The 23,575-nt window shown below is 38.3% G+C and overlaps 1 protein-coding gene and 1 long non-coding RNA gene across 4 annotated transcripts in view; one reads left to right on the top strand and one right to left on the bottom strand.

Annotated features, from left to right (window-relative positions):
• The window catches only part of TARS1 (threonyl-tRNA synthetase 1), a 1,036,507-nt gene that overhangs the window by 589,349 nt on the left and 423,583 nt on the right, over positions 1–23,575 (top strand). The gene's annotated exons all lie outside the window — the stretch shown is intronic.
• LOC126956711 (uncharacterized) overlaps positions 6,857–23,575 on the bottom strand; it is a 362,843-nt gene continuing 346,124 nt past the window's right edge. For all 3 annotated transcript variants that reach the window (XR_007726455.1, XR_007726457.1, XR_007726456.1), the window contains one exon: positions 6,857–7,807. This is a non-coding gene — a long non-coding RNA (uncharacterized LOC126956711). The remainder of the gene's footprint in view (positions 7,808–23,575) is intronic.

Here is a 23,575-nt window from a genome sequence, read left to right on the forward strand (position 1 = left end):
AAATATTAGCTCTCCTGGTAACACCATCAATAAATCCCATTGATTTTCTTCATTCCTTTTCATTCTTTTTTCTCCCCTGATTGGATATTTTCAAATGATCTTTCTTTAATTTCACAGATTCTTTCTTCTGCTTGATGAAGTCTGCTGTTGACATACTCTATTGCCTTCTTTAATTCATTCATTGTATTCTCAGCTTCAGAATTTTTTTAAAAAATAATTTCTCTGTATTGAACTTATAATTTTGTTCATGGTTTGTTTTTCAGATTTCATTGAGTTGTCTATCTGTGTTCTCCTGCTGTTTGTTGAACTTCCTCAAAATTATTATTTTAAATTGTTTGTCAGGCAATTCATAGTTGTCCATTTATTCAGGGTTGGTTACTAGTATATTATTGTGTTCCCTTGTTGGTTTCATGTTTACTTGATTTTTAAAATGTGTTCCTTGAAGTTTTGCATTGCTGTCTTTGATTTGAAGAAACAGTCACCTCCTTCAGCCTTTACTATCTTCAGGAGAGAAAGTTTTTCACCAAACAACATGGCTAATGATTCTGAGGCTCTCTCTGACCTTTTCTGTGGCTGCGTCTGTTCCACATCTCTTTTTCCCTCTAATGTGGACATTCTTGAGATATTTTGCCTTCTTTCAATCCTGCGAAGCCAGGCTGGATGCTAAGAGCCTCCTGCTTGTTTTCCCTATGGTAGTGCTCTGAAATGTTTAAGTTTGAATGCCTTCTCCTGATCCTGCAGAGTCCAGATGGCTGTCTGCACAAGATGCTTGAATTGCTATCTGTGAAGGTGTGCTGGGGAGCTAGCCTGGTGTGGATGGTGAGCCATGGAGTGTCTAGAGTGTCTGTGGATCAGCTGGGAGGTGTTTAAAAATCAAAAATTCCCAAGTGGCTCATGGGAAGGCTTCCTGATAGAGTCTGTAGAGTGATTAGTGGAATCTGTGGCCTCTTCTCCCTGCTTCTGGTATCTTCCAACCACTCAGTTGTGCCAGTCTCCTCAATATTCTGGGTGGAATGATAGTGGGCCTCTTGGACAGTGTCCTGTGTAGCTAGGGGAGCAGGACACTAATTCACTATGCTCTTATTTTCCTGTTGGAAAACTTGTGTGCTGAGGATGGTGTCTTTCACCATTGAACTGTGCTGCCTTGCTGGAGGGGTGACATGGGTAAAGTAAAACTCTTCTTCTTATCCTCCTCAGTGTGACTATTCTCAGATTTTTTTTCTCTAATGGTGTGCTGGAACTTCTTCACTGTATTCCCTGACTCCCACAAATGTACACTCATTTGTGCTAGTTGTCAAAATCAATGCTTCCATGGGGGTTGATGGTAGAAAGCTCCTATGCTGCCATCTTTCTGATATCACTCCTCATTTCCAGCTCTTCATGTTCCTTCTTATATTTTTTCTCTGAGCTCTGCTTGTCAGTCTTGTTCCCTGCACTCCAATGTATTCTGAGGGTATATTTCTGTTCTTCACCTTTGTAGTTAGTTTCACAAAAGCAAGAACTCAGATGGATCCTAGAGTTAGCAGTAGAGTCAAAAGTCAAAGTGTGGTTCTTGAAGATGAGTTTTATGAAATATTCTGGTATAAAGGGGTTCCATATTCAACTAAATACTAAATCCCATCTGTGAAGAATCATAGTGCATATGGGATATCCTACGATTAAGAAATGAATTGTTCTTTGTTTAACCCAGCAATTCTCAAAGTTAGCCATGTGCTTATCCCTTGCTTACCTTCTCCCTTCTCTCCTCTGAATTGAAGAGAGGAGTGGAAGGGAGGAGGCATCCTGGCAAGCTGCATTTTTCAGGCTTCCATGTCAACTAGCTTTCTGACCCTGATGTGAGACTGGTGGGAGACTGGAGGATAGAAAGCAAGAAAAGGTCAGCGTATTCTCCCTGCCCTGATCCACCTAGGGCTTCAGTGGAGTCTTCTGCAACAGCAGTGCTTCTTCCATAGGAAGAGCAGACAAACAGATTCTCAGTGGTTCCGAGTTCTCCTGGGTAGCTTCAGATCCATTTTGTTCTTTTGTACCAAGAGCAGTAAGGGTTTCCTGTTACTGCTAATCTGTGAGTGAGTTGTTTTGCAAGTGGTAGGCCAGGTGGTTTTCTGAAAGTATCTAGCATTTTGCATGCCAGGACTCATGAAACATGCTCACTGTCTTTGTAGCACAGCACTATTTGCATAAATGTCAGCATAGTGAGATTATTGGTTATTAGCTTCATGAAATCTGCCTCTGCATCATGCTTCTAGATTTTCAGAGATCTATTAATCCAGATAAATGCCATGGCCAGTTTGTTGGTAAGCAGCATGTTCTATCCTAAGGCCTTTGAGCAACTGGGTTCCTAGATCTGGATCTGTCCCTACTGCCTGGTGAAAAGCTTTTGTATCACCACTGACACTTTCTCACATATGTGAGGTTGCTGATAAGTGCCCATATTCTCTACAGCGACAGAGAAATGATGAGTAGTCCAAGCCAGATACTGAGCTCTGCCCCACAAGCATACCCCATTTGGAGATGAAGATGGGGCCCCTCCAAACAAGTCTGAGACAATATATTAAGTCACTGATTCCTGGGTAGCATTGACTGCTACACCTTTTCTGGCAAAGATCAGTATCACGTATATGTTAATATTGGTACCCAAAGATATTTATGTTCTAATCTCTAGAACCTGTGAATATGCCGCCTTACATGGCAAAAGGACTCTGCATATATGATTAAATTTAGGATTTTGAGATGTGGGATTACCTCGGACTATCAGGTAGACCTAACGTAATCACAAGCGTTCCTGCACAGATGCAGGAGCGTCTCAGTAAGAAGAGATGTGACGACAGAAGCAAAGTCGGAATGATGCAGGCCATGAGCCAAGGAATGCAGGCAGTCTTTAGAAGCTGGAAAAGGCCAGGAAACAGTTACTCCCCTAGAGCTGTCAGAAAGAGCATGGTGCTACCACCCCATTTTATATTTCTTATCTCTAGATCTATATATATATTTTTCATTTTAAGCCATTAAGTTTGCGGTAATTCGTTATAGCAGTAATAGGAAACAAACATACCAAGAGTCTGCAGGGAAAACATAACTTGGGTAACTGAAAATTTGGAAGTTCCTTCAGCCTCTCATATAGTCTAAGTTTTTCTAAGTGGATTACATGGAGCCGGTCTCATCCACTTGCTTAGTTGAGGCTGGTTTGTCATTCTCAATTCAATCACACCTACTGTTCTTTGAAATAATAGTTTCTATAATAATAATACATGCTAGGTGATTTTTTTCTCCTTCCTTACACGTTGATATACGATTTGGTGGAAGGTTAAAATTTAACATAAATTCCAAATGATTCTCCACATTATCAAACTTGCATACCTTCCAAATGCAGTGCTACAGAGACTTTGAAGAGGCTCTGACATTATCAGCAATCTTCTGAATGCAAGGATACCCAGCCAGAACAGCAGAGGGGAATTTTTTGGAAGGTTAACAAATATCTCACAGAACAGGAGCAAAGGCTTAAAAGCCAAGCCTTGGAAGGCGGGACTAGGGCAGGAATCAGAGCCAAAGATAGAGTCAGGACAATCACATTAATACAATGTCAATGTCTCCCTCCCTCCAGCCTTCCTTTCTCTTTTTCTGTCTCTGATTTAGTCTTTTTCTCTTCTCAGTTTTCTCTCTCTTTTTCTGTCTCTTGCTCTGTCTCTATTTTCTCTCTCTTAACATACAGCCTTCTTTCTGAACATCAGTTTTGTGCTCCCTTTCAAAAGGCAGGAGATCTTCTATACAAGCAGACACAGCAGCTAGCAATAGCTCTTGCTCTTTCAGGTTCACAGAAGGAAGAAAGCTTTCCCCAGGGAAACACACTGATTGGCCAGGCTAGAGTCATGTGCCAAGGCTGTGGGATTGTGCAAGAAAATGGAAGATACTGTTTGGACTCTGTGTTACTTCAGTGAGAAAAGGAAAGGGGTGGTAGGAGGTGGTGGGGGCAATGTTCAAAAGAAGAATATGGAAAGCAGGCTGCAGATAAATGCCCATTTGAGGCTTTTTTTTTTTTTTTTTTTTCCATAAAGTCTTGCTCCTTTGCCTAGACTGGAGTACAGGACATGATCATGGCTTACTGTGGCCTCAAACTCCAGGGCTTTAGCAATCCTCTCACTTCAGCCTTCTGAATAGCTGGGACTACAGGCATGCACCACCAGGCCTGGCTAATTTTTAAATGTATTTTTATAGAGATGGTGTCTTGCTCTGTTGCCCAGGCTGGTCTCAAACTCCTGGCCTCATGTGATCCTCCCACTCTGGCCTCTCAAAGTGCTGGGATTAGAGGCATGAGCCACCATGCTTGGTCACTGGGTATTTTTAAAGACTAGAGTGAACCTATGACTGATGACACAGAACATTGCCTCTCATATGCTTAAGTTTGGGCTCTCAGAAAACATCACACAGTAAGACCATACAAATTTAAAATTTAAATTGCATAGATGTTATAGAAATATTCTAGTGGTTTCTTTGTATCTTCTCAAATTTATAAACATGTAAGTTTGTATATATATACGCACAGAGACATTTGAAATTTTCATTTATAATTCTCATTTGTAAAAGAGATTTATTCAGAAACATTCAAATTCAGCACTACAAAGAAAATTGCTTGTCTAATCTCCTAGGACTTTAATAACATGAGTTTCCTAAACATGACATAGGTAGATAAACATATTGTAGAACTAAAATTAATAATTGTTGATTTATTCACCAGTTTTATAAATGCTCCTAGATTTAAAACTTCAGTACCACCTGTTTTCTTTGACACACACTCCTGAGACAATTGGTCTTAAAATATTTTAAAATCTGTAGTGGGAAGCAAATAGAGTCAGCCTATTAGGAAGTATTTCCCAGTAGAAATTCTTTGTGGACCTGGTTTAAGAAACAAATCTCATAACTATATATTATCATTTGTATTGTTAGTAAGAGTTAAAATTTTAAAATATATGTAACCTTGAAACATTTAAATAAGCTTCCTTTAACATTGTTTATATTGTTATTTGCCTAGGAAGATTTCTTTTTAATAGACGTTACAGAGAGATGTTTGTATCAAGTCTTTATCCAAACAATGTGATTCTATGAGGGCAGTCTTGTTCTGAATTAACAAGCTTCCCATAATTTCATATCTCTGTGTAGGCAGCAATGAAGAAGCTTGCATCAAGGAAGAGCTTGAAATCAACAGCAAGATGAATGAGTGTTACAAAGATCGAATCTTACTTTATACAGATAGGGTTATATATAGTTTCATTTCTTGAAATTACTGAAGGCTCACTGAGCATCACAGAAATACTACTCCGGTTTGGCTGCAGAAATTCTTTCTGGCTTAGAATTGCTTGTATTTTAAGGGAATAGTCCTCTTCTTAAGCCTGGATCTAGGAAAGGGTGCTGTAGAAATGGTAGTTTTGACGTACTGTGACGCCTAAGGTGCTCAGTTTGAGCATGCCATGCCTTTGCCAGTGATAAATGGCAAACACTTACATAACAGTTACTACATGCCAACCAGGCCTGCAAACAAATTAGACATCCCACAAGTAGTCAGCATAAGCCCAAACACTTAAAATATCTACAAAGTCAGTGATTACACGATTGGCCATTAGCTCAAAATTGATTTTTTTTTTATATGTGAAATACAGGATAGTGAAATATGAGCTGTGCAGTCTGTTTGGTTCCATCATTTACTATCTGGATTCAGAAAAAAATGAGCCTTTTAGAACCTCATTTTCCTCATCTTGAAACTGGAGAGAACATATGCTTACTCCCCTTCCCATGAATAGGGGCCAAGGAAAGTCTGAATGGGATGACCAGAACAGTGGTGCCAGAGCTGAAGTTCAGGCCTTCAGTAGAGACTTTGGCAGAGAGTATCAGCCTTTAGCTGGCCAGCACACCCAGAGGAGTATAAGTCAGCATCCTTATCAAAGATGGTTACCAAGGTGAGATATACATCTGATGATATCACCTTGATGATATCCCAGGGCTCATCCAAACTTTGGGAAACTGAAACCATCAATTTAGCATTTGCTGATTTTCCTGATCACTATACTTGGGTAAGAAAATTGTAGGAATTCTAAACTTTTGATATAAGCATTAGAGAAAGAGATTGAATTTCTTCATTAACTCAACATACTTTAGGTTACAAGGAAAAGGCTTAGTGGATTTGCTAGCATGCACCTTCTCTAAATAATCTTAGTTATCTAAGATGAATTTACACTAGAATGGGAGAATTCATAAATTGGGGAAATATCCTAGAAGGCCTTTGAAAAGGGGTATTATAGTTTGGTTTGGGGTTCACATTCACTGAGTAACAACAAAAATGACTTCTTTACATTTAGTTATTGTTTTGAAACTATTGCAAATACATTGAAATACAAAAATTGCTCTCCTCCATGGAAACCTGTGTGTTCCTACAATAGTTTTTAATGCATACGAATTCTGTTCATGGCCATTTTGTTTTTATTTGCATTCCAATTTCAATAGTGAGGACAGAGACAACTGTGTAAATAAAATAAAATTAAAAACATTTTAAACTCATAATAGTGAGTACATTTTGATGAAAAATGAAGGAGGTTAGGTATCCTGAAAAAAACTTCCCAGTAAAAACAGAGTGCCGAATGAAATATTGTATACGCCTTTTAAAATGTAAAACTCTTTTATACTCACAAAGAAAGTAGAATGGAAAACTGCAGCTAATTCTTTAGCTACCTTCAGGGAATTTGACAATTTCTATGCCCAGAGTTTTGAGTATTAAAGGTGTAGGTATTAAAAGGGGTAACAAGATGTGGAATTGGACCAGCTTAAAGCTGAGCTCCCTAAAGACCCTTAACCTCAGGAAAAGTTTGCTGTATTATTCTTTATACATTTTTGTATATTTAAATATTGTACAATAAGCTCTAAAAGGCATTAAAAGAGTGGAAAACTACACTTTTGTTCTTGAGGGTCATCTAAACTAATTCTTATTCACTTAGCTAATATTAAAGTGAATTTTTACTTTAAAAATTTAAAAAGTTTTGTTCCAAAATTTTTTTTTGAGTTGGGGTCTTGCTCTGTTGCCCAGGTTGGAGTGCATTGGTGTGATCATAGCTCACTGCAGCCTCAAACTCCTAGGCTCAAGCAATCTAATCCTCCCACCTCAGACTCCTGAATAGCTGGGACTGCAGGTATTTGCCATCACCCTGCCTGGCTACTTTTTTTAGAGATGGTGTCTTGCTATGTTGCCCAGGTTGGTCTCAAACTCCTGGCCTCAACAAATGCTTCTGGCTCAGCCTTCCAAGTAACTACGATGACAAGTGCTAGCCATCATGCCCAGCTACAACCTTTTTTAATTTAATAATGTTGACACATAGTGGTATAATCAACACTAGATAATTGGTTCTGAAGGATGAGAGGTATGACATGAATAAGCCCATACACTAGCGATCTAAAAGCAATTTCCATTTTTTGTTGGTTTTACAGTCTGCTTATTCAACCAAAATAAGTGGAGTACAGGGTCTTCTGAGTAATTGAACACATATAATGCATGGGTTGAAGCCACTGCCTACATACCCCAACTTCTCCAGTTTGTACTGCTCTTCCTGGTGCTGATATTCAAGAAGATTCCTTTGGTTTTCCCTTCAAAGAGATAAACCTCACACCAGTGCAGACGGCCCACCCAGGGAGCACACAGGCTCCTAAATGACTAGATTCTAGTTGTAAATGATCTTCCTTGGGTCTGTCATAGGTGGAGACTGGCCTTGGTAGTGAAACCACTTGGCAAAACTGGATGCATCTTTTCAGGTTCAGTGTCTCGGAGCATAATCTGAAACAAGTAAAAGTGAGAATCAAAATGTTAGCATTCCTGATGAGATGGAATATAGATTTTTTTTCTTAATAAGAACAACAGCCTTCATTTTGTGCCAAAAATGTTCTAAAACCTTTTTTATCTTGTTTGATTCTCGAAACATTCCAGAAGAAAGATATAACAATTTCTATTTTATAGGTGAGGAAATTGAGGCTCAGAGATATTAAATATGTTGCCAACATATTAAGATGTTGGCAGAATTAGTTGTGGAGCCAGGATTTAGACCAAGGCAGTTCATCTCCCCAAATAAGGTTCTAGGCCTTTTATTTTTTTCAGCCATCAAAGAAGATGGCTTTGCCAGGCCAATAGGGGTATACTGGCTTTTTTTCATCTCAGCTAACCTTGGGGTAAGTGCTAGGGAAATACCTAGCTTATATGAAAAGAATCTTTTTGTCCTGGTTTTGATCTAGTTCCCTGGCAGGCTGGTTAAGACTTGTCTTAACACATACATTTCTCTTGCCAAAGCACACGTGGTGTGTTTGGACATATGGTCTCATTTTTATGATCTTTTAACCTTTACATATTTTAAATATTTCATGGTGGGATTAATTATTTGTGGTGACCAAGAATGGCAGCTGGTCCAATGGGGCCATGTTTGGAATCCCTAAGGAATGAAAGGGTTGATACTCTGTGGAACATAACTTTTAAAGATAAATATATAAATATGAATATAAAGGAGAAATTTCTGACATACTCATTAATGATCAGAGCCTAGTGATGTCTTATGGTAAATTGGTACATTTACTCTGAGACCTATCACTATAAATGGTTTTGAAATTAGCCTTATTGTGCTTCTAGCCTTTAAAAAATGTATACCTATTGGGTAATCTGAATTGCTTAGAAAGTGACCATCTAACTCATCCTTGCTTTTTATGCTCTGAATGAATAGTGGAACTGGAAGCATTAAAATACTGAAAACAGTAAGACTGGCTTAAGGACTTCAACTTTATTGAGTCTTAAAAATATGCCTCAGGTAAACTTGATGGTGAGATCTCTAACCTCATAGTATTCAAATAACTTTAATGCAATTTTAACTACAGAATGGGATGGTAAACCAAATTCTTATCCATGTTACCCAAAGTAGGCCTCGACAAGGTAGCTAAAATAAAATTAACAACGTTTGTGAAACACCAAGTAGAGTCCAAATCAGAAGAGGTGTGCTCTCCAAAGACCTTATATAATATAGAACTCATATGTAGAGCATATGTTTATCATTGCTTCAACTGATTAACTTCCACAAACCATGTTGGTGGACTCATATGAGTTTGCTTGTAGAAGTAGTAAAGAGTCTAGATTCTGTGGCACAGTTTCCTTAGGTTTGATTCCACTGAATAAGCTTGTGGGCCTAAATCCTGAATATTTGGAAAGCCTTTTTCCCTACCTTATAAACATGGGTTTCACGATATTGATTCTTCCTATCCATGAGCATGGTATGTTCTTCCATTTGTTTGTGTCCTCTTTTATTTCACTGAGCAGTGGTTTGTAGTTCTCCTTGAAGAGGTCCTTTACATCCCTTGTCAGTTGGATTCCTAGGTATTTTATTCTCTTTGAAGCAATTGTGAATGGAAGTTCATTCATGATTTGGCTCTCTGTTTGTCTGTTACTGGTGTATAAGAATGCTTATGATTTTTGCACATTAATTTTGTATCCTGACACTTTGCTGAAGTTGCTTATCAGCTTAAGGAGATTTTGGGCTGAGATAATGGGGTTTTCTAAATATACAATCATGCCATCTGCAAAGAGGGACAATTTGACTTCTTCTTTTCCTAACTGAATACCCTTGATTTCTTTCTCTTGCCTGATTGCCCTAGCCAGAACTTCCAACACAATGTTGAATAGGAGTGGTGAGAGAGGGCATCCCTGTCTTGTGCCAGTTTTCAAAGGGAAAAACAAGAAATGGGGAAAGGATTCCCTATTTAATAAATGGTGCTGGGAAAATTGGCTAGCCATAAGTAGAAAGCTGAAACTGGATCCTTTCCTTACTCCTTATACGAAAATTAATTCAAGATGGATTAGAGACTTAAATGTTAGACCTAATACCATAAAAATCCTAGAGGAAAACCTAGGTAGTACCATTCAGGACATAGGCATGGGCAAAGACTTCATGTCTAAAACACCAAAAGCAACGGCAGCAAAAGCCAAAATTGACAAATGGGATCTAATTAAACTAAAGAGCTTCTGCACAGCAAAAGAAACTACCATCAGAGTGAACAGGCAACCTACAGAATGGGAGAAAATTTTTGCAATCTACTCATCTGACAAAGGGCTAATATCCAGAACCTACAAAGAACTCAAACAAATTTACAAGAAAAAAACAACCCCATCAAAAAGTGGGCAAAGGATATGAACAGATATTTCTCAAAAGAAGACATTCATACAGCCAACAGACACATGAAAAAATGCTCATCATCACTGGCCATCAGAGAAATGCAAATCAAAACCACAATGAGATACCATCTCACACCAGTTAGAATGGCGATCATTAAAAAGTCAGGAAACAACAGGTGCTGGAGAGGATGTGGAGAAATAGGAACACTTTTACACTGTTGGTGGGATTGTAAACTAGTTCAACCATTATGGAAAACAGTATGGCGATTCCTCAAGGATCCAGAACTAGATGTACCATATGACCCAGCCATCCCATTAATGGGTATATACCCAAAGGATTATAAATCATGCTGCTATAAAGACACATGCACGCGTATGTTTATTGCGGCACTATTCACAATAGCAAAGACTTGGAATCAACCCAAATGTCCATCAGTGACAGATTGGATTAAGAAAATGTGGCACATATACACCATGGAATACTATGCAGCCATAAAAAAGGATGAGTTTGTGTCCTTTGTAGGGACATGGATGCAGCTGGAAACCATCATTCTTAGCAAATTATCACAAGAACAGAAAACCAAACACTGCATGTTCTCACTCATAGGTGGGAACTGAACAATGAGATCACTTGGACTCGGGAAGGGGAACATCACACACCGGGGCCTATCATGGGGAGGGGGGAAGGGGGAGGGATTGCACTGGGAGTTATACCTGATGTAAATGACAAGTTGATGGGTGCTGACGAGTTGATGGGTGCAGCACAGCAACATGACACAAGTATACATATGTAACAAACCTGCACGTTATGCACATGTACCCTAGAACTTAAAGTATAATAATAATAAAAAATAAATTAATTAATTAAAAAACAAAAAAAAAAAAAAAAAAAAACATGGGTTAATTTTGTCCTCCAAAGAACATTTGGCAATGTCTGGAGACACTTTTGTTTGTTAAACTGGGGAAGAGGATGTCACTGTCATCTAGTGGATAGAGGCCAAGGATGCTGTTAAACATTCAGCAATGCACAGGAGAATGTCCCACAACAAAGAATTATTTGACCCAAAATACAGTAATTGTTGAGGCTGAGAAACCCTGCTATAAACCAAGATCACCTAAGTTAGTTTTTGTAGATCCCGGCTATTTCCTGATTAGATCTCAGAAAAGTTTCTTGCACTGTACAGTTCAATTAAAAAATGGAACTGAATAAAGCACCTGGGGAGAATTTAGTCCCCAGGTTGATTAATAATTGTTTTGAAATGTAAGCTTTGAAATCTTTCTAGATTTGTTATTAACTGTTTTAGCAAGGTCCTTTTTGATTATATCTAACGTATATTTATTCCATATTCAAAAAGATGACTTTTTTGACAGCTTAATATAACCTTTACTGCCTAAAAATACTCACTTATTGAACAGCAACTCTGGGTTGTTCAGACAAAGGGTCTTAATTCATTTTGTGTCGTTTTAACAGAATATGTGAGACACAATAAATTATAATGAGCAGAAATTTATTTCTTACCATTCTTGCAGGTTGCAAAGTCCAAGATCAAGGGAATGGGATCTTATGAGGGCCCTCTGCCATGAGGGTCACATGGCAAAAGGGCAAGAGAAAAGAGAGAATGCAAGAGGAGGCCAAACTCATCCTTTTATGATGGCATTAATTCCACTCATGAGGGTATAGCCCTTATGGACTCATCACCTCTTAAAGGACTTACTTCTTACTTCCATTACACTGACAAATTGCAACATGCATTTTGGAGAGGACAAACATTCAAACCATAGAATTATGCTCCTGCCCACCCCCACCTAAATTCATGTCTTCACACACAAAATACATTCATTGCTTCCCAGTAGCTCCAAAAGTCTTAACTCATTCTAGCCCCAGCTCAGAAGTCTAAAGCCCAGAGTCTCATCTAAATCAAATATGGGTGAAGTCCAAGGCACAATTCATCTTGAGGGAAATTCTTCTCCAGCTGTGAGTCTGTGAAATCAAAACAAATTATGGGCTTCCAAGATACAATGGTAGGACATAGACTAGACATTCCCATATCAACAGGGGTAAATAGTCAAGAAAAAAAAAAGGAGTAACTGGTCCCAAGCAAGTCCAAAATCCAACAGGGAAAACAACATTAAATCTTAAAGTTGGAGACTAATCTTTCTCGAGTTCATGTCCCTGGGCACACTGGGGTGGGGTTGGTCCACCAACATCTTAGGCAATCCTGCTATATAGCTTTACTGGACTCAGCCCATGCAGGAGCTCTCACAGGTTGGAGTCTCATTCCTGCAGCTCTCCCACACTGTCATTGCTCACTGATAGCTCTACAGTTTTGGGGTCTTGGGGGTAGCCCCATCCCCATAGCTCTACTAGGCCTCATGGAGATTCTCCACAATGGCTTTTACCTCTTAAAACAGTTACAATGGCAATTAAATTTCAACATGAGTTTTGGAGTGGACAGACAGTCAAACCACAGCACTAATGTTTTACATGAGGAATAGGTAGACTGTAGGTAAGGCTATTTCAGCAAATATTATTATTAGAGATTTCACTATTTCAATAAAAATGAAACCAGAGACTATATCATTCATGGCTTTATTACTTATCGTCAGAAATCCTTTATCAGCTCACTGGCACAAGCTGGACATATAGTCCTACTTAAAATTGACATTTAGACAGTGATGGCTGCATAAAAGAGTCAGGATTAATAGTAATCATCCCATTAAATTTTGTACTAGGTTAAAATGAAAAGGCTGTACACTGCCCTCAAGTCCATTTCTATCTCCACCCTTTCACTTGTTTCTCAATTATCTGATAGTTCTCATAAAGGGTTGGATGCATTTATCCTTTCTCAGTGGATAGAAAAAAAATCCTTTATGTGATTTAAAAAATGTTATTATTTGAAAGAAAAGTGGCTGAAATAAACAACTGGCCCTGTTAGCCAAGTACATCAGATGGAATTCTTAATATTAATTATACTAAGCCAAATCTATTTTTGGCTGTATCCTCTAACCCTACTTATTTACTTTTAATTAATAAATAATTTATCCTGTCAAGTATACTAGGAAGTAGTATTACTGGAGTAAGGTGTGTGGGAGATTTAATGAATGTTCTTTTCCTTTGCTGTTATTGTTGCTTTGAAGTTATATGTGTTTTAAGCTTTTTTCAGCCTAAAATCATTACAGTCATGCTGTATGGAACAAAGAGAGGGTAGACAGGTATATAGCTTTGCTGAGCAGTCATGTTTAAGCTGATACCTGAATGACAGCAAGGATACAGTCATGGGATGATATGTAGGAAAGGTGGTTTAAGTACAGGACCAGGTTTGCCGGCAGAGTTGACCTTAGGAGGAGATTTCTGTGTCTGTGCAGAAGTTGCTCTTTATTCATGCACTCCTTCCCAGTGGAGCTCAAATACAGCCTCAGAAACTTTCTCTATGTAGACTTCAGGCAGCAATTATCAAAAAGTCAGACTTTTATTTTAGAAATAAAACCAACCCCTGCCCTAGTAATAATGGGATTTCAGGGGCAATGGAAAACACCTTTTGTTCCTACTTTCACTTTCTTCTGCCCTCTCCCAGTAAAGATTACACTATCCAATCTCGTCACTGGTATGTGGTATTATTTTTGACTGACAACACTGTCATCCCTTCAGCAATCAGAAAGTGGAAATTGATGCTTATACATCCTTTCTAGCTTTCTTCCTATCTTTTCTCTCTTCATGTCCCCTCTATGTCATCCCCTTATGATCTTACCTTATCTTACAGAAACTTACCTTAAGATAACTCCTTCCTAACATATCTTAATGTAATAAAAGCCATCTGTGACAAACCCATAGCCAGCATAATACTGAATGAGGAAAAGTTGAAAGTATTACCTCTGAGAACTGGAACAAGGCAAGGATACCCATTCTCACCACTTCTATTCGACACAATACTGGAAGTTCTAGACAGAGCAATCAGACAAGAGAAAGAAATAAAAGGCATCCAAATCAGTAAAGAGGAAGTCAAACTGTTGCTGTTTGCTGATGATGTGATTGTATAACTAGAAAACTCTAAAGACTTCTTCAAAAAGCTCCTAGAACTGATAAATGAATTCAGTAAAGTTTCAGGATACAAAATTAATGTACACAAATCAGTAGCTCTGTTATACACTGAAAGTGACCAAGCTAAGAATCAAATCAAGAACTCAACCTGTTTTACAATAGTTGTAAAAAAATCCTTAGGAATATACCTAACCAAAGAGGTGCAAGACATCTACAAGGAAAACTACAAAACACTGCTGAAAGAAATCATAGACAACACAAACAAGTGGAAACCCATCCCATGTTTATGGATGGGTAGAACCAGTATTGTGAAAATGGCGATATTGTCAAAAGCTATCTACAAATTTAATGCAATTTCCATCAAAATACCACCATCGTTTTTCACAGAACTAGAAAAAACAATTATAAAACTCATATGGAACCAAAAAAAAGCCCACATAGCCAAAGCAAGACTATGCAAAAATAACAAATCTGTGGGCATCACATTACCTGACTTCAAACTATTCCATAAGATCATAGTCACCAAAACAGCATGGTACTGGTATAAAAATAGGCATACAGACCAATGGAACAGAATAGAGAACCCAGAAATAAAGCCAAATACTTAACAGCCAACTGATCCTTGACAAAGCAAACAAAAACATAAAGTGGGGATAGGAAACCCTATTCAACAAATGGTGCTGGGATAATTGACAAGCCACATGTAGAAGAATGACACTGCATCCTCATCTCTCACTTTATACAAAAATCAACTCAAGATGGATGAAGGACTTAAATCTAAAACCTGAAACCATAAAAATTCTAGAAGATAATGTTGGAAAAACTCTTATAGACACTGGCTTAGGCAAAGTTCTTTATGACCAAGAACCCAAAAGCAAATACAACAAATACAAAGATAAATAGATGGGACTTAATAAAACTACAAAGCTTCTGCACAGTAAAAGAAACAGCAGAGTAAACAAACAACCAACAGAGTGGGAGAAAATCTTTGTAATGTATATATCCAACAAAGGACTAATATCCAGAAGCTACAAGGAGTGCAAACAAATTAGTAAGAAAAAAAAAAAACGATCTCATCAAAAAGTGGGCTAAGGACATGAATAGACAATTCTCAAAAGAAGAGGTACCAAATGGCCAACAAACATATGAAAAAGTACTCAGCATCACTAGTGATCATGGAAATGCAAATCAAAACCACAGTGTGATGCCACCTTACTCCTGCAAGAATGACCATAATCAAAAAATCAAAAAATAATAAATGTTGGTGGGGATATGGTAAAAAGGGAACATTTTTACACTACTGGTCATAAACTACTATGTAAACTAATACAACCACTATGGAAAACAGTGTGGAGATTCCTTAAAGAACTAAAAGTAGAACTACCATTTGATCCAGCAATCCCACTCCTCAGTATCTACCCAGAGGAAAAGAAATCATTATATGAGAAAGATACTTGGACGCATATGTTTACAGCAGCACAATTCACAATTGCAAAAATATGAAATCAGCCCAAATGCCCATCAATCAACGAGCAGATAAAGAAATTATGGCATATACATACCATGGAATACTACTAAGGCATAAAAAAGGAACAAAATAATGGCATTCACAGCAACCTGGTTGAAATTGGAGACAATTATTCTAAGTGAAATAACTCAGGAATGGAAAACTAAACATCGCATGTTCTCACTCATAAGTGGGAGCTATGCTATGAGGATGCAAAGGCATAAGAATGATACAGTGGACTCTGGGGACTCAAGGGAAAGGGTGGGAGGTGGTTGAGAGATAAAAGACTACAAACTGGGTACAGTCAATACTGCTTGGGTAATGGGTGCACCAAAATCTCAGAAATCACCACTAAAGAACTTATTCATATAACCAAACACTACCTGCTCCCCCCAAACCTACAGAAATAAAAAATAAAAATAAATTTAAAAACAAACAAACAAAAACTCCTCCTAAAACGGTTACTTGTAAAATCCGCCCTTCTATCTTTCTGACCTATTTAGGTGGAGCCTAGGCCTTGTACATACATATTATGCATGCACATACTGGCCATCTATGTGAATCTTAATCCTTAGCAGAGTGGCTTTCATCCGATTTACATTCTATTGGTATTGCTGCTATTTTCCCTTAGTTGAGGACTAGCAGTTGTCCAGAATTTGTGGCAAAATACATAATACATATGTATACATACCTCTTTAGGTGATTAAATGGATACATATATTCATTCAATTTCTGTGCCAGAAACTAGGTATAAAGAGATTAATTAATTTATAGAAGAACACAGAGATAATAAGTGGAAGAGCAAAGAATCAATGCTGATCTAATCTTAAAGCCAATGCCCTTTACTGCCTTGAAAGACTTCCTTCATGCTGACTTTTCTTCCAGCCCTTATGTTCCTCAATCCAACACTGTCTAAAAGAACTTTCTGCACAGTAAAAGTTCTGCACAGTAAAAGTATAGCATGAAAAATTTGTTCTATAACTGCACTATTTTTTTTCTGAAAGCCACTTGCCACATAAGAGCAAGAACACAGGTCCTGGGGGCAGGACACAGTTGCGAGTTCGAGAGGCTGCAGGAGTATTGCAATGGCTATAGCACAGGGAGTGGTGGGAGATCACATCAAATCATGAGCAAGGCCCTCCCTGTAAGGCTGTGTGGGTGAAATTTGGATTTCATGCTAAGTGCCACAGTGAAGTGGTAACAAAACCCTTTTCTGAGGCGCCTCTTGACTTTCACTCCTATTGAAACCATCATGCCCTTTATAGGTTCTTCAGCTTGTGAGAAAGGATATTGCCTGAATTAAAAAAACTGGCAACAAGTGAAAATTATTTACAGAGAACAGACAGATAAAAGAAAATTCTCAGAATCAGTTCAGTGCTTCATGAACAGGGCAGCCAGTTACATATACAATTGTGAAAGACCGGCCATTCCCAAGGTTTTGACTCCAAATTATTTCGGGCCTGGTAGAACTTGGTTATATCAGTGGGATCTTTCACGGAGGTTGTAAAAACTTATCTCTGTTTCGGGGGTAGAATCTTCATCTAGATGTTCCACAGAGTGTTGATGCTGGAGTAAACTGCTCAGGTTCAAATCTCAGCTTTTCATTTACTAGATAAATACATTGAACAGTTGTTTTATGCTTCAGTTTCCTCATTGATGAAGTAGGGATAATAGTATTTAAGTTACAGGTTGATGGAGGATTAACCGAGTAAATATATGTCATTTAGGACAGGTTGCTAGAGCAGTGCTAGTAATAAATGTCAGCTATTGTTATTATTATCATTATTAATATTTCTCTCTCCTAGTCTTCTCTCTTTTTAATAGGGTTTTGAACTTTTGGGTTCACTGTTTTTGACATAAACATTTATTTAGGAACTAAATATCAAACTTGTATCTCTCCCTTAGCACGCTAAGATAAATGGATCTTCCTGAGTCTGAGGGAAGTTAAGGACAGAGTTTGAACATAAGTTTTATTCTTATAATAGCAATTTTTTGGGAAGGACCCAGGGAGCAGTCTTTTCTTGCCAACGAGATGTCAAACTCTTGGATGATATGGAGCTTGTGTTGTAGAGAGATGATTAGTATTTTTGGAACCTCACCCTTTTGTCTAACACTTTGTATAGAGTGACAATAATGAAAGGAAGACTTAACATAGAGTTGGGATTACAGGATTCAAATCTAAATTCTGTTCCCAACTAGCTCTGTGACCTTGGACAATGGAGCACAATTATAAAACTGGAGGTGGGTTTAATTACATAATCTCCAAAGTACCTTCTGATATTAACATTATATAGTTCAGAGTATATTTCCTACAAACCCTTGCTTTAGGCAAAGCTTCTACATAAGGAGAAGTCTCGGAGAAAGGGTAATAGGAAAAAAGAGCAATATAAGGGGAAACAAAAACAAAGGAGAACTAGATTATTAGGAAAGAAGTATAATGAGAAAAGGAAACTAAAGAAAAGCAGGTTTAGTCAGACAACTTGCTAACCTTTTAAATTGAACATTCACCTTATGCCATCCCTTGGGGTTGTGATGGTGAACAGGCCCTTGTAGAATTTACAGTGTTGGGGAATATGTAAACAGATGGCCAGAAAGACAACATAAAACACTACCATCACTTGTAGGATAAAGGGAGGCTTCCCTGAAAAGAATGGTGGAGTTTGAGGGAAAAGCATTCTGGGTAGAGAAGGTATCTACAAAGGTCCTGGGATAGGAGAGAGCTGATGTTTTCAAAAATGGAGGGAATTTATGCATGGATGCAATCAGGAAAAAAAATGAAGCAAGAATAAATGAGCATATTCTCCAAGGACCAACTAACAGGGTTGATATAACTATTATCCATTTTATCCCCTCCTGCATCTGCTATAATGTAGGATGGCCTGAAATGAAGCACCCATGTGGTTTGACCCTCCCCAGTTGCTATTGCTCATCCTATAATAAGCAATAACACAAATCCTAGCCTAGTAATTCCCCAGTGAATCCTCTCCTGGCCATCTTAAGGCAAAAAAAGAGCCTTGTGTTTTGACGGGGAAATTCTTTAGTAGAGAAAAGAAGTGAGGAGAGAAAGTTCAATATGCTTCCATCTGTTTCCCTCCTACTCTCATATCTGCATCCCATGCGAAACAGTCCCCTTTTTCTTAGATTCTATCTTCCTCCCTCAAGAACAGCTTTTAGCTCCCCATTTTTTTTTCTTTTTCCACTTTTGGCCCAAATCATAGTACTGAAAATGTAAAACCTGCAGTTTTGGGTATGTTACCAAAGGAAACAGTTTTACTTAAAATCTTGTTTTTGCCAAAATATTTTCAAAGGAGCTGGAGAGCTGTCAAACCACAGTGGCTCTCAGCTGCGTTTCCTTCTAGCATTTCCCCAGGTTCTCCCAGCACAGCACTCAGTAATTGGATATTATTTGAGGAGAAGGGAAAAAAAAAATGCTGCACGAGACAGTTTGTAGATTTAAGAATTATTCTCCGGGTGCTGAAGGCCAGAGATCCAGAGGTGCTCAGCTGACAAACTCCAGGGTTGCGTGACTGTGTATCATTCCTAGATGTAGCCTTCAGTGGGGAGACCCGGAGGAAACATGCTGGTAACAGTCAATATTTGGACTGCCATTCCAAAGTCTTTAGATTTGTTTTCTGCCCTTCCTTATGTGACTTTGACCAAAAGAATTTATTCTGAGAAAAAAAATACTGAAAACTGTTTAAAATGGCATGCTTTTTGACATTGCAGGTACTGACAGCCTTCCCCTTCTCCTACCCATCTCTTCTAACCCTGGCTAGCAATAGTGGGTTTTAGGTACCAGGATTGTACCTTTAGACAAATTTGAAAGTAGGCAGTTAACCTTTGTGCTCCTCTAACAACTTCCTTCAAGGACCTGGGAGGAGGTTTAATATTGAAGGACTTGTTATTTATTAAGAGGCAGTAATTACCACGCTCACTTATCCAGAAACTTAAGTTCAGGAAGTGATATGACTTTCCCAAGATCATACAACAAGCCTAAACTGCTTCTTCCTTACATCATGCTTCTAATACATGTTGTTGTAAGATAGAACAAAATTAACTAAATTAAATGATAATAAAAATAATCATTTCAATAACCATATAGGAATCATGATAATTATCAATTATCAAAATGATAAGCACAAATCGACAATAGATTTGGCCTCAGGACTCAAGTGCCACTGCTTGCCAACTATTTTACCAGATCTGCTAATGTCATTAGGGTCCTGGTAGGAAAAAGATGTTATACTCTGAAGCAGTAACTGAAGAGAGTTAAAGGGAGTGGACAGGGTCAAGGGAGCCAATAAGAGATGATACAGCAGCCAGGACTGGTAACAGTGAGAAGCAACTGACACTCCGTCAGCCCTAGGCCTGGAGGGACTGGGAAGAAGCAGTGATCAGAACCCAGTGAAAGCTCTCACTACAGCAGAGGGGCTGCCTAACATGAGTTGATGGGGAAAAAACACAGACCTTGCTTTTCTCTTCTTTCTTCTCTCCTGAAAGGGCCACCCATTGACAAAATCCAACAACAAGCCAGAGGACAAAGAAGCCTGAGTAATAATGTCTGGAGGGCTTAGACTTCTTCTCTTAAATACCATTTATGTGCTGATGACAGCCAGGTTTTTTAAATCTCCAGTCTTGAATTTCAGTCTTGAACTTCAATTTTCTACTAGGCATCTCCTAACTGAACTCCTGATTATTCATCAAAGTTCATTCTTCCAACAATCCTCTCCATCTCAATTGTTACCATCTCCTAACAAATGCAGGCCAAAACTCTTGGAGACATCCCTAAGTGCACTTTTCCCCTCCTGACCACCATCCTATCCTTTAGTAAATCTTGTTGACTCTCCTTCCACATACATCCAGAATCCCACCCGCCTCCCTGCCACCACAATTCTAATAACCAATTGCCTGGAATGTTATACTAGATATGCTGTTTCCACCCCTGCCCTCTTATGGTTTAATCTCAAGACAGAAACTAAAGTGATCCTTTGAACAACTTAAGTTAGATCATGTCAGACTTCTATTCAGAATGTCTAATACCCTCCCACTTCACTCTAACTAAAGTAAATCAAATCCTTACAATTGGTCTATAAGACCCCACAAGATCTCCCATCGATTCTCTCACCTCTATGGCTTCATTTCCCATTACTCCCCTCCTTCTCTTATCCTTTCTGCTAACACTAAACTCCTTTCTGTGCTTAAAATAAACCAGGTACACCCTTAATTGAAAAACTGTTTGCACTTGCTATTCACTGTGCCTGGTACACTCTTTCCCCAAATATCTGAATGGCTCAGTCCTAAATCTCCTTTGAATTTTTGTCAACTGTCACCTCCATGAGGCTTTCCCTAACTACCTTAGATTAAAATGCAACTCTCCCCCAACCTCAGAATTCCCAACCTCATTTTACTTTTTTCCATAATACTTAAGACCATCTGACACATTGTATATTTTACTTTTTGTTTGTTTATGATCTGCCTTTCCCTGCTTGCACTCTATCTCCACTGTGATAAAAGATCTGTAACCGTGACATGCTCATGGGACCATAAGGAGACATAAGCAATTATCAAAGTTTCGTTGCATGAAAGAAATCTATTTTCTCATAGCGCTCTATAGTACTTGCACAGGGTTGCATAAATGCTTCCTACGTTGAACCAGAAGTTTCAAATACACTTAGACTAGGGTTCAAGTATGATTTGGGCATTGTTTGGGTCCTTTCTTTCTTGATAAAATGAGAAAAGACTCCAAAGTGGTTGAGCTATGGAAGGATTCTAGATATTGTGCCTAGTCATGGCAAATGTTCAGTCAAAGAAAGCCCTTGGACTTAAACATTAGTCCCAGCCGAATGTTTAAGATTTTAGTGTATAAGACCTTAAAAGGTAGTAAGGTATTTTAAGGCCTCGCATAACCTGAAGGTGAAAACTGTTAAAATATCAAATTGTTGAAAAATATTTCTAACCTTTTTCCCTTTGCTGTATTAAACAAATGTCAATAAATTGATATTTGCTGAATGAGTACACAAAGCTTTGCTAACTTTCAGCAGAGTAGAGAACTCAAAAAGAAGTTAATAACCACTGAGAGTTTTCCTTATGCAGAGAACAGAATAGGCATTAGCCATATAATGTGATTTCAGGGACCCAAGAGGCCCCAAAGTAAAAAGAAATCCTTCCTTATAAGCTTGCTGATACATAAAATTCCACATTCCACAATCTAACTCGTTTACTTAATCCTTAAATCCTGATTAAATGAAAATATCCTCTGTGTGGGGTCCTCCATCAGTTATTTATTCTTCAGAGTAAAAAAATTGAGAACAGGTTTTGCCGAGGGGCATATGAATAGTTATGAGCAGCTCGAGGAAGCTGTGATCCAGGAAACAAAAGATTAAGTGGCTCAGAAGGCAAACTTCACCAACCTCATAGTTTTGCCTATATTTAATCTCACTATATTGGTTTTGAAGATTCTTTATTTCCAAGATTGATATGGTTTCACTGTGTCCCCACCCAAATCTCATGCTAAACAATAATCCCCATGTGTTGAAGGAGGGCCTGATGGGAGGTAATTGAGTCATGGAGGTGGACTTCGCTCTTGCTGTTCTCCTGGTAGTGAATGCATTCTCATGAGATCGAGTTGTTTAAAAGTGTGTAGCGCTTCCCACTTTGCACTCTCTCTCCCTCCTGCTCCGTCACGGTAAGACATGCCTGCTTCCCCTTCACCTTCCACCATGATTGTAAGTTTCCTGAGGCCTCCCAGCCATGCTTCCTGCTAAAACTGCAGACCTGTGAGTCAATTAAACCTCTTTTCTTCATAAATTATCCAGGGCCAGGTAGTTCTTTATAGGAATGTGAGAATGGACTAACACAAAGTGTAATGTCTTTTGGGGTAAGTTTTCATTTCTGAGACACATGTCAGCTTTCATATATCTGGACATAGGACTGGGGGGTGTAGAGGAGTGGTAACTATCAGACATGTTAATTATACAGTCCTTCTTTTATTTCCTATCTGACCCTTGTACTTCTCATTCTGTCTTTATAATTAATTTAGCAGAATCAATGAGACTAGTAGCAAATTTAGTCAGAAAAGAAGTTGATAGTAATGACTAAAATCCTTTCAGTACCCATAATGCATGGATGGATTTCAATTACTCAGCCTCTTTTTCCCATTATCTAAATTCTCACACTAGAAGATAAATCACACTGTGATGTGTGTTCATTAGGCTAATCTTCATAACAATTCTCCTCTAAGAAACACTGGGTCACTTGATCACCACCAAATATTGAATTATATTAAAGGACTTACGAAGAAATATGGTAGAGTAAATATATAATTACAGAAATTTCCTTGTCTAAACCTAAACTAATGAAAATAAGAAGTAAAATGAACACAAAATTATACAAATAATACTCTTACAAGAAATGGGACAGACCATGAATCCTAAATTTTTTATTTATTTTTTTTTTGAGACGGAGTCTCGCTTTGTCGCCCAGGCTGGAGTGCAGTGGCCGGATCTCAGCTCACTGCAAGCTCCGCCTCCCGGGTTTACGCCATTCTCCTGCCTCAGCCTCCCGAGTAGCTGGGACTACAGAATCCTAAATTTTAAAAAGTATCTTTATATACTGAAGATTTTAAGAATAATGCAAGATTTCTCTACTGACCCCTCTGCCTCCCAAATGCACACACACACACACACCCCAAGCAGAAGCTGTACTATGAATAAAAAAGTGAGTGGATAAAATCCTGAAAAGTCTCTTGATGGCCCAGGAAAGATGACTGAAGGGCAGGTGAATGAAAGCCAGAAAAACTAAAGAGAGTCACAATTTTGTTTTTTCCTGGCTTAAAGGAACATGAGAGAAATAC

The sequence above is a fragment of the Macaca thibetana genome, chromosome 6, assembly GCF_024542745.1.
Source record: "Macaca thibetana thibetana isolate TM-01 chromosome 6, ASM2454274v1, whole genome shotgun sequence".
Lineage (NCBI taxonomy): Eukaryota > Metazoa > Chordata > Mammalia > Primates > Cercopithecidae > Macaca > Macaca thibetana.